The sequence below is a fragment of the Notamacropus eugenii genome, chromosome 4 (genome assembly GCF_028372415.1).
Source record: "Notamacropus eugenii isolate mMacEug1 chromosome 4, mMacEug1.pri_v2, whole genome shotgun sequence".
Taxonomy (NCBI): Eukaryota; Metazoa; Chordata; class Mammalia; order Diprotodontia; family Macropodidae; genus Notamacropus; species Notamacropus eugenii.
In genome coordinates this window covers 383,601,387-383,612,473 of record NC_092875.1, presented here as the reverse complement: position 1 = coordinate 383,612,473, position 11,087 = coordinate 383,601,387, and the positions used below count along the sequence as shown (strand labels likewise).

At 37.0% G+C, this 11,087-nt stretch overlaps 1 non-coding gene across 1 annotated transcript; it reads left to right on the top strand.

Annotated features, from left to right (window-relative positions):
- Positions 1-10,437: 10,437 nt before the first annotated feature.
- LOC140502892 (U6 spliceosomal RNA) lies at positions 10,438-10,541 on the top strand. Its single transcript, XR_011966619.1, has one exon. It is a non-coding gene; the product is annotated as a U6 spliceosomal RNA (small nuclear RNA).
- Positions 10,542-11,087: the final 546 nt, after the last annotated feature.

Genomic DNA, 11,087 nt, shown 5'->3' with positions numbered 1-11,087 from the left:
AAGAATTTTTGTCCGGTTTTCCTCTAAGGTGGTAACACCCTGAGGGAGAGGAAAATCTATAAGACTCACAGGAAAAGTTGCTGATAAATCTCAATAAAAAAAGAAGAAGTTCCTTTACCAATATAAGCCTAACTCTAAGAAATATACGAAAATGGGGGCGGAGTCAAGATGGCAAAGTGAGAGCAATTACTCTCCTAAACTCTTAGAAAAACTCCTTCAGATACCTCTAAAAAGAGGCTCTGACCCGACTATGTAGGGGCACAATTCAATAGGAGACAGATAGTGGCAGATTCACAGCCCAGGACAGACTGGAAGATCCACAGTAAGGATCTGTTTTAAGAGATTGGAGGAGCATATAGTACATGGCTCACAGGCTGTAATAGCACATCCTCGTCATTACAGGGTCAAACAGGAAGCTCCTCATACTCTGAGGCAGTGGTTGCACTGTGGAATCTCAGACATATCAGTCCAGATCTGAAGTCCAGCTGAACCAAGCAAGTGAGAACTGAATAACCCAAGATATCTGCAGCAGCTGCTCCTGAGACTATCAGCCCACAGATCAAATGTCTGTAAGTGGCCTAATTGAACTTCCAAGAGCCAAGATTGTGGAGTGACTGATAAATGCTCTCCCCCTCCCCTTGATGACCTTTAAAGACCCATAAAATACTTCCCGAGAAAAATCCTGAAGAGTGGAAGCAGCCAAAGTGTAAACAGTCTCTCAGGACATGAGACTAAGAAAATCGCTAAGTAGGGTGCCTCTTGTTGTGGCTAAAGGAGACTAGTGTAGGACCAGAGCTGTCCCAGACAGCCTAACCTCATCAAACTGGGAGGAAATCTCGAGATCCAAGGTGGGGGGGAGAGGAGCCCACAACCAACAACACCAGAACCCCAGAGGTGCCTCTGCACATCATGGGAAACAGGAAGACACTAGAGCAGCTGGGATCACCACTCACTGAGCTTTCCTATGCACTACCTCAGCAGAGGAGACCTGCTGTAGCCAGACCACCCCTCTACCCACACTTAATACAGCTAGCTCCAGGATAACTCTAGGAAAATCCAGGAAGACCTTACCTGGCCTCTGTTGTCTCACACCATCCAGCTGAGCACAAGGAAAACTGCATCACTTTAGCTTCTAGTTGAAAAATCCAGAGAGCACAACACACCAAGCCTAAAGTTCAAGGCACAAGAACTGTGGGACAGAGCCTCTTGTGCTCCAGAAGCTGAAATCTACTTTAAAAGTTAGGAAAAGGGTGATCACCATCATCATGAGTAAGAAGCAAAGCAAAAAAGACCATAGAATCTTTCTGTGGGGATTAGGTCCAAAGCACAAATACCAAACAGGTCAGCATTGAGATTGTACTTTCATCTGATATTTCAGAAGGGAAAATGAACTGGTCTGAAGCACAAAGAACATTATTGGAAGAGCAGAAGAAGGATTTTAAAAGCCAAAATAGAGAAATAGGAGAAAAACTGGCCAATGATTCTAAGAATATGAAAAAAGAAATCAGAGTAGAATTTGAAAGGAAAATTGGACAAATGGAAAAGGAAGTAGAAAACTAACTGGGGAAAATAACTCCTTAAAAGGAACAATTGGGCAGATGGAAAAGGAGATGCAAAAGTTAACTGAAGAAAACAATTTGATAAAAATGAGAAGTATAAGCTAATGACACTATGAGAAATCAAGAATCAGTCAAACAGAATCTAAAGAATGAAAAGATAGAAGAAAATGTAAAATATCTAATTGGAAAAACAACAGACCTGGAAAAGAGATCCAGGACAGAAAATCTCAGAATGAGTGGTCTACAAGAAAGCCATGATGAAAAAAAGACCGTAGACAATACCTTCCAAGAAAGCATCAAAGAAAACTGCTAAGAAGTCCTAGATACAGAGAAGAATTCACCACTCACCTCTCTAAAGGGATCCCCAACTAAAAACACCAAAGCATATCATCGCCACATTCCAGAATTATCAGGTGAGGTAGAAAATATTACAGGTAGCCAGTAAGAAACCACTGAAATATCAAGGAACTACATTCAGGATTACACAGGACCTTGCAGCTTCTATATTTAAAGATCTAAGGAATTGGAATATGATATTACTTAAGGCAAGGGGCTGAAACTACAACCAAGTATCAATTACCCAGCAAAGGTGAGCATAATATTTCAGGTAAGGAGATGGACATTCAATGCAATACGTGATTTCTCGACTTTCCAGATGAAAACCAAGAGTTCTAAAGCAAACTCAATAGAGGCATAAAAAGGTAAACAGGGGGGAAATATGGATATTCAATATAGGCATACTGTTTACATCCTTGTAAGGGAAGATGATTCTTGCTAATCTTGTGAGCTGTGTATTTATCACGATATGTAAAAGGGGTATACATAGATGGAGGGAGAGGCTATAAAGTATATGTGATGATAAAAATGTTGTTTAAAGGTGTGAAGGAATTGTAGCAAGACATGTGCAAATGATGGGGTAGGAAATGGTAAATTACATCACAGTATGGGTAGACAATTATATTTCAGTAGAGTGAAATAGAGGAGGGAGATGAGCATTTTTTAATATTTACTTTCATCGGATTTGGTTCAAGGAGAGCACAACAAATTCATTTAAGTATAGAAACCTAACTAGCTCTATAGGCAGTAGGAAAGGAAGGTAGAAAGAAAAGAGAAGAGTGGTAAAAGGGAGGGAAGAAGGAGAGTTAAAGGGCCAGGGGACTGAAAGAAGGGAAGACCGAGGGAAGTGGTCATCAAAAATTAAAACTCTTGTGGAGGGGAAGGGAGAAGGGAGAACTAAAAACACAAATGGGTGGAAAGAGGATGGAGGGAAAGACACAGATAGTAATCATAACTGTGAATGTGAACAGAATAAACTCTTCCATTAACCAGAGATGAATAGCAGAATGCATTAAAAATCACAACCCAACAATACGTGTTTTCATATATTTTTTAAAATAATTATTTTATTTGTTTTCGTGTGTTTTACAATCGCTTTCTTGTCTCTTAAAACTTTTCCGCTCCCTCCATCTCCTTCCCCACTACCTCCCTGAAATGGCATACAATTTCCTAAAGGTTCTACAAATACATTCCATAAACCTCCCCTTTCATCCACACAAGTACAACCTATTATACCAGCCACCCCAGGATAGCACTACCCATATTCAAACTTTTGCACAATGATAAAATGTGTGAACACATTTTCCATTAATATGCTTACACACAATGATATTTGCCCCATCTTGCTGATTAAGAAGCTCATAATTTTATTGTTCAGAATATGTTTTCAATCTCTATTGACTATTCCTTTATTCCTATTACTATAAAGCTCCCCAACCCTACCCAACAGACCAGTCTCAAACTTTCCAACCCGTCCACTGTACTCTCTCTTATACCTTCTCCAAAGGAAACAAACTAGTTATCATCTTAAAACTTTTCTTTTCTCACTTGCTACATCTTCTTAGCACTTACTGTGTCTTGTCAGTCTCATAATGATAGCCTCCCTGACAGCCGTTTCCAACACTAACTATCCACTCATGCATACTACAGAATCATTGGTCATAGTGGACATGTTGGAATAATCGTTACACTCCAGTTTCATTTCCAAGCCACTTTTCTACTGTCATATTTCTGTAACACTCACCCCCCCCCCCTTATATTTCATTCAACATATAGACATATGAGTTTATTAGTTATATAGTAAAGTCAAAGGTAAGAATACTTAGATTTTTTTGTTTTTTTAAATTATTTTATTTGTTTTCAGTGTTCTACAATTACTTCCATATATCTTATATTTTTACTCCCTTCCTTTCACTTCTTCTCCCCTCCCTCCCTCCTCCTGCCTTGATACGGCTTACAATTTTATATAGGTTCTACACATACATTCCTATTATATATATTTTCACTTTAGTCATGTTGCACAGAAGAATTAAAAGGAATGGGAGAAATCATAAAACAAAACAACGCATAATAGAAAAGAAAATCATCTGTGACCTTCTGTGATCAAATTACATAGTTCTTTCTCTGGGTGTGGAAGTCATTTTGCCTTACGAGACCACTGCGAGTTTTTTATGTCCTTGTATTTCAATGAAGTTCTAAGTCTGCGAGAAAAATCTTCACACAATATGATTGCTGCTGTGTACAAAGTTCTCCTGGTTCAACTCCTTTCAGTCAGCATCAGTTTATGTAAGTTTTTCCAGGCCTCTCTGAAGTCTTCCTGTTCATCATTTCTTACAGCACAATAGCATTTCATTACATTTATATACCACAATGTATTCAGTCATTCTCCAATTGATGTTCATCCCCTTGATTTCCAGTGCTTGGCATCACAAAGAGTGTTGTTTTAGTTCGTATTTATTGATTGATTTTTAGTTTTCAACATTCGTTTCCACAAAATTTTGAGTTCCAAATTTTCTATTCAGCTCTCCCCTTCCCCCACCCCATAATGCCTTGCATTCTGATTATGCCTTACCTCAATATGTCCTCCGTTCTATCACACTCCTCCCTTCCCTTATCCCATCTTCTCTCTTTTCTTGTAGGACAAGAATAATTTCTATACCCCATTACCTGTGTTTCTTATTTCTCAGTTGTATGCAAAAACAATTCTCAACACTCGTTCCTAAAATTTTGAGTTTCAACTTCTCTCCCTTCCTCCCTCCCCACTCATCTCCACTGAGAAGGCAAGCAATTCCATATAGTCTATATATGTGTTGTTTTGCGAAAGACTTCCATAATGGTCCTGTTATGTAAGACTAACTACATTTCCCTATATCATATCCTGCCCCACATTTATTCTCTTTTGGCCTCGTCCCTCCCCAAAAGTATTTACTCCTAATTACTCCTTCCTCTTATTTGCCCTGCCATCTATCATCCCCCCACCCCACTTGTCTTCTACTCCCCTTTTTTCCTGTAGTGTATGATAGATTTTCATATAAATTTGAGTCAACATGTTATTCCCTCCTTAAGCCACATGGGAAGAGAATAAACTTCCCTTTTTCCCTTTCACCTCCTCCCTTTTCTCCTCCATTGAGAAACCTCTTTCTTGCCTCTCTTATGAGAGATTACTTGCCCCGTTTCATCTCTCCCTTTCTCCTCTCAATATATTCCTCTCTCACCCCTTAATTTTACTTTTTTAGATAACCTTATTCAACTCACCTTGTGCTTTCTGTCTATGTGTGTGTACATTTGTGTGTATAATCCCTCCAACTACGCAAATATTGACAAAAGTCTCAAGAGTTACAAATGTTATCTTTTCATTTAGCAATGGAAACAGTTAGACTTCAGAAAGTCCTGTATGATTTCACTTTCCTGTTCAGCTTTCCGTGCTTCTCTTGATTTCTTTGTTTGGAAGTCAGATTTTCTATTCAGTTCTTCTCTTTTCATCAAGAATGCTTGAAAGTTTTCTATTTCATTGAATGACCATTGTTTCCCTTGAAGTATTATACTCAGTTTTGCTGGGTAGATGATTCTTGGTTGTAATCCTAATTCCTTTGACTTCAGATATGTCATATACTAAGCCCTTCAATCCCTTCATGTAGAAGCTGCAAAAACCTGTGTTATCCAGATTTTATTTCCACAATACCCGAGTTGTTTCATTCTAGCTGTTTCCAAATTTTCTCCTTGACCTGTAACTCTGCAATTTGGTTACAATATTCCTAGGAGTTTCTCTTTTCAGATATATTTCAGGAGATGATTGGTGAATTCTTTCAATGTCTATTATATTTTGATTCTAACTTTTTCTAGAATATCGGGGCAATTTTCCTTGATAATTTCATGAAATGTGGCATCTAGGCTCTTTTTTTGATCATGGCTTTCAGGTAGTCCCATAATTTTTAAATAGTCTTTTCTGGTGCTATTTTACAGGTCATTTGTTTATCCAATAAGATATTTCACATTATATTCTATTGTTTCATTCTTTTGGTTTTGTTTTGTAATTTCTTGGTTTCTCATAAAGTCATTAGCTTCCATGTGCTCCATTCTAATTTTTAAAGAACTGTTTTCTTCCGTGAGCTTTTGAACCCCCTTTTGCATTTGGCTGATTCTGCTTTTTAAAGCAATTTTCTCCTCTTTGGCTTTTAGGACTTCTTTTTCCAATTGAGTTAACCAATTTTTAAAGGTTTTGTTTTCTTCAGCATTTCTTTGAGTCTCCTTTAGCAAGCTTTGGACTTGTTTTTCATGATTTTCGTACATCGCTCTTATTTCTCTTCCCAGTTTTTCCTCCACCTCTCTTACTTGATTTTCAAAATCCTTTTTGAGCTCTTCCATGGCCTAAGACGATGACATATTTATTTTGGAGGCTTGGGAAGCCTTGACTTCCTCTGATGGTATGCTTTGTGCTTCCTCATCTGAAAGGATAGAAGAAAATATCTGTTCACCATGGAAGTAACATTATATATTCTTATTTTTTCCCCTTTTTTGGGCATTTTCTCAAACAATTACTTGACTTTTGAGTGCTTTATCAAGAGGAGGGCATATTCTGGGAAGCTGTAAGATCTCATTTCCTTCAAGGAGCAAAATCAAGAGGAGAGAAGTTCTGCTTGCTCAGTGGTCTGGGAACAACCAAAAATTTTCTGCCCAAAATTTGTCCATAGTAGAATTCCCTCTCCACAGAAGCCTCCAGCTCCATCAGGTCAGTGGTCGTCCTCACTTCAGGGTCTGCCTCAGGGCTGAGATTCATATCGGCTGCTCAATTTTCCCAGGGGTTGTAGGCAGAGGACAGGGTGGCCTCTCAGGGATGATATTGAGATCAGCTCTGAATTCCCCCAGAGACTTTAGGTGGAGGGCTCCAAAAATCTGTGCTGCTGCTACAGTGTCTGATGCTGGCATGGTCAGACCTCATTCCCTTCTCCTCCAGATGAGAAAGCTTTGCCACTGAACTTTGAACCTTTCTTTGGTGTTTATGGGTTGAGGGATATGAGAACCACCGCTGCTCCTGAGGATTCTCTCCCTGAGTGATGAGCAACCAGGGCTGCACTGGGCTTCATCGGCTGTGCTCTGTTCTGGTGCAATAGACCTTTCCTGTTGGTTTTCCAGACTACCTTGAATGGAAATCTTTTTCACTCTGTAGTTTTGTGGCTTCTGCTGCTCTAGAATTTATTTAGGGTCATTTTTTTTTACAAGTATTTTATGGGCTGTGGGGGAAGAGTTAGCATGTGTGTGTCTTTCTACTCCTCCACCTTGGCTGTGCCATGGTTTAGTATATATTTAGACCTGATAAAGTAGTCACCTTTCAATTTCCACTTTTGAGAGAAAGATATACTGCTTATATTGCATTTTTATGTGATGAATATAAAGGATCTATGGAGAAAAAAATGTTACACAGAGTGCTATTGGAATTTTAACAGAATATGCAAAGGACAAATGATTTGAGGACAAAACTGAAATGACCTAAATTTATCCAGATTGGTAAATGCCATCTATTCCGATTACGTGTGAAAAAACTCACACTTTACATTGCATTATTTGCAATACCCTTGTAAGTATGCTCACATTTACTTAAACCTCACAAAAAAATACCACATCTAAGCCTTTTATTCTATTTAGTTTTTCTGTTCTCTGCTACTCTTTGATTTTGAGAGCCTCAATCCTAGCTTAATGGACGTTCAATTTTAAGCCTGATACAAGCATTGTATCTACAGATAGGACAAGTAGTGCTATTTTCATTATTTATTATTTTATGAAATGACATGAAACCCAGAGGCCATATTTTATTGGTTTATGTCTAGTTCTCTGAATAGAGTGGAACTTCTCCTCTGAGACAAGAATTCAAGTTGTTGGCATTTTCCCCAGCCCATAGAGTATAATGATTTTGTTATTAAATTATTGTAGGTTTGATTAAAGTCCATTGAAGGTAATTTTTTTGGGGAACCTGACTATTCTATTGTTTTATATTATAACCAGATCTGATATGAGTTGTCCATTTAAAGTGAATAATATTTAGCCCCTCGAAACTGTAATGAAATGGCACTTCCAAAAAAAATAGTCATATCAAGGATTCCCAAGGAATTATTTAGGATATGGCAGTAACATGGTGACTATTCTATAGTAAACAGAACTGTTTCTGCTTTGTTACTTTCTGTTTCTGTATTTCTACCTTTCAAAGCAATATTATGAATGTAACTTAAAATGCACTTGTTTTTAAGAGCACTAAAATTGTCAAAAGCCTTCAGAACAAATACAACTAATCGGTCTTCTACATGGCTTGAGGTTTTTCTCTCATATTCAATCACGGTGAACTGTAAATAAAAATGAGTATTTCCTCAAAGTATTACATTTTACATATTATCATTATTTAAAATGCATGCCATGTTCACAGGTTCCTTACTGGAGTATATATAGAAGACATGCAGTAGACAAAATGTTATTCCCAGTCTTATACCTGAAAATCATAACAGTTACAAGTGAATATATAGGGATAAAATGAGAAAAACTGGAGTAACGCACTCATAGAGTTGGCAGTAAAAATTTTGCTGACCCCAAATCATTCTTCTCTTTAGAGGAACTTTAACTTTCTAACTACAAGTTTGACTATTATACTTCTCAGATACCATGAAAATATTTTATATGATTTGATAATTCTACAGCCAACCTATAGCCAGAATCAAAACAATAATAAAATAAAGTGGTCCCAGAAAGCCTGTATAAGACCGATATGAAATTATCAAAAGTAAACTTTGTAAAACTAAATGTACAGCAAGTTGCTTTAAATATTGCTGCTATGAACTTTTCATAGTAAATTAAACTGTTTCTTCATGAAGATACAATACCCATGTCCTCTATAATGATCTTTTATGCAGCTTGTGTCTTCAAAAAGTAGTACCTTTGGAAAGCAAGCTAGAGAATAATAGAAAGAAATTTGAAAATATTATACAGTTTTGTACATTCTTCCCATGAGATACCAAGGAAATGATACTGTGTGTGTTTTGTATTTTTTTTCAAAATGTGAACATTATGTTTTTATACATTTTATCTATGTGTATTTATTTTTTTTAATATTGATTATTTTCTGTTGCAAATTAGATATCTAATTGACTTAATTTTGGTTTTGGGAAACAATGATGTTAATTTATTTTTGTCCTTGAGCTAACATTGTACCAGTGCAATCAACATGCATGCTAATTTTATATACTTAGTGAATATATATTTCTGTTATCAAAAAAGTAACTGCGATAATTTCCAAAGTTTTTCATTCTGTAAAGACAAGCTACAGCCTAGATGTAAACATCCCAAATTCTTGAGGCTTGTAAAAAGTATTCATAAAAAATCATATGGTCACAAGTATAGTGCTGAAAATTCTCCAGAGCCTTCTGATCTGTGTGGTCCAGGGAAATAAACAATATTAATATTATATGTTTGAAACAAACAGTAGAAGACTCAAAAAGACAGTAAGGTTCTTTCACCCCACTGATACTAAGAGAAATGAACTATCTTTATAAAGTTTAGAAAGTTCCAAAGCTAAGGGTAAAATAATTAAGAAATTCCAACTGGCTCACTTTTGAAATAATAAAGATAGGTGATATACTTGTGGCATACATACAAATGCTACATGATCAGAGTGGTGTAATAGACAGAAGAAAGACCTCTAAGCCACGAGATCACTTTTTCAAGTCCTATCTCTAACACATACCAGCTATATGATTCTGTGTGAGTCACTAAAGTTATCAGAGGAGCAGGGGTAGGAGACGTGAAGGCTTGAGGCCAGATATGGCTTTCTAGGTAGTTGGGTGCAGCCTTTTGAGTGAGTCTAAGTTTCACAGGGCAAATTATTTTTAAGGGGTTTCGTTCAGTGAAGTTTGGATTCAGTCAAGAGGCCACACTTGAGGATCTAGAAGGCGGCATGTGGCCTTGAAGGCTGCAGGTTCTCCATCCCTGGTTAGGCAGTTCTTTAAGATTATAAATTGAGTTGATGCTCATGAGTAATGAAAGTATTTGCAAAGTAATAAAATCACATGACTAGTCCCCGTTCTTATCCTTATAAATTAGAATAAACCCCAATAATTTCAGTATGAAAAATATTCCTTGGAAACATGCTGTGCTCTGTATAAAATAAATGATAATATTAAGTAAAATAATATTTTTGTTGTTCAGCTGTTTTTCAGTTTTGTCCAACGTTTTGTGACCCTACTTGGACTTTTCTTGGAAAAGATTGGAGAGTAATTTTTCATTTCTCTCCTAAGTTCATTATATGGATGAGAAAACTGAGGCAAATAGGGTTAAGTGACCTGTTCAGAGTGACACAGCTAGTAAGCATATGAAGTCAATCAGATTTAGAGTCAAAAAGATGGGCTTCCTGACTCTTGGCCCAGCACTCCTACCACTGACCAACCTAATTGCCTCCAAATAATATGATGTAGATAAATATGCAAATATTAAATAACAGAAAACTTAAATAATATAATCTAATATTAAATACTGCTACTAATCAATAATAATAAAAACTAACTTATGTTAGCTGCACATATATTAAAATTGGAATGATACAAAGAAGATTAATATGGCCACCAGTGCAAAGAAGATACACAGATTTATTTAATGTTACATGTTTGGGAGGTGCATAGGTGTTCAGGGAACACTAATACCTCTGATATAAGGGCTGTCTATCCTTTTTAAGGGCCATTTTACATTTTTCATGTCTGCTTCATTCACTTAGCTCTCATCTATAGTTATAGGAAGCTATGGCATGCATGTCAGCCACACCCCAATAAAACCTTTTGGTAGACAGGCTCAACAGCATTGATAGGCCTCAGAATTGTCAGTGACTTAGAGTGGCATCTACGCTGAGCAAGCAAAACATCTCCCTGGAGAATGGGTGGATCTGAACAATCCAATGGCCATGTGGCTTAAGGATGTACTGTGGAACACTGAAAGCTTGGTTAGATATCAAGGATGCTAAGGTCATCCACTACATTCCAGGCCATCAAAAATAATTTTGACTGTTGTTTTGGCATTGAACTTTGATTTAAATTCAATTTATGCACTAATCAAAAGACATCATGCACACAATTTTACCATTTTTACCTTCTTCAAATCCTATAACAAGAGGCAAATGATGAAGCAGCCTGTATGGCTATAATGGGAACTGTAATCACAACC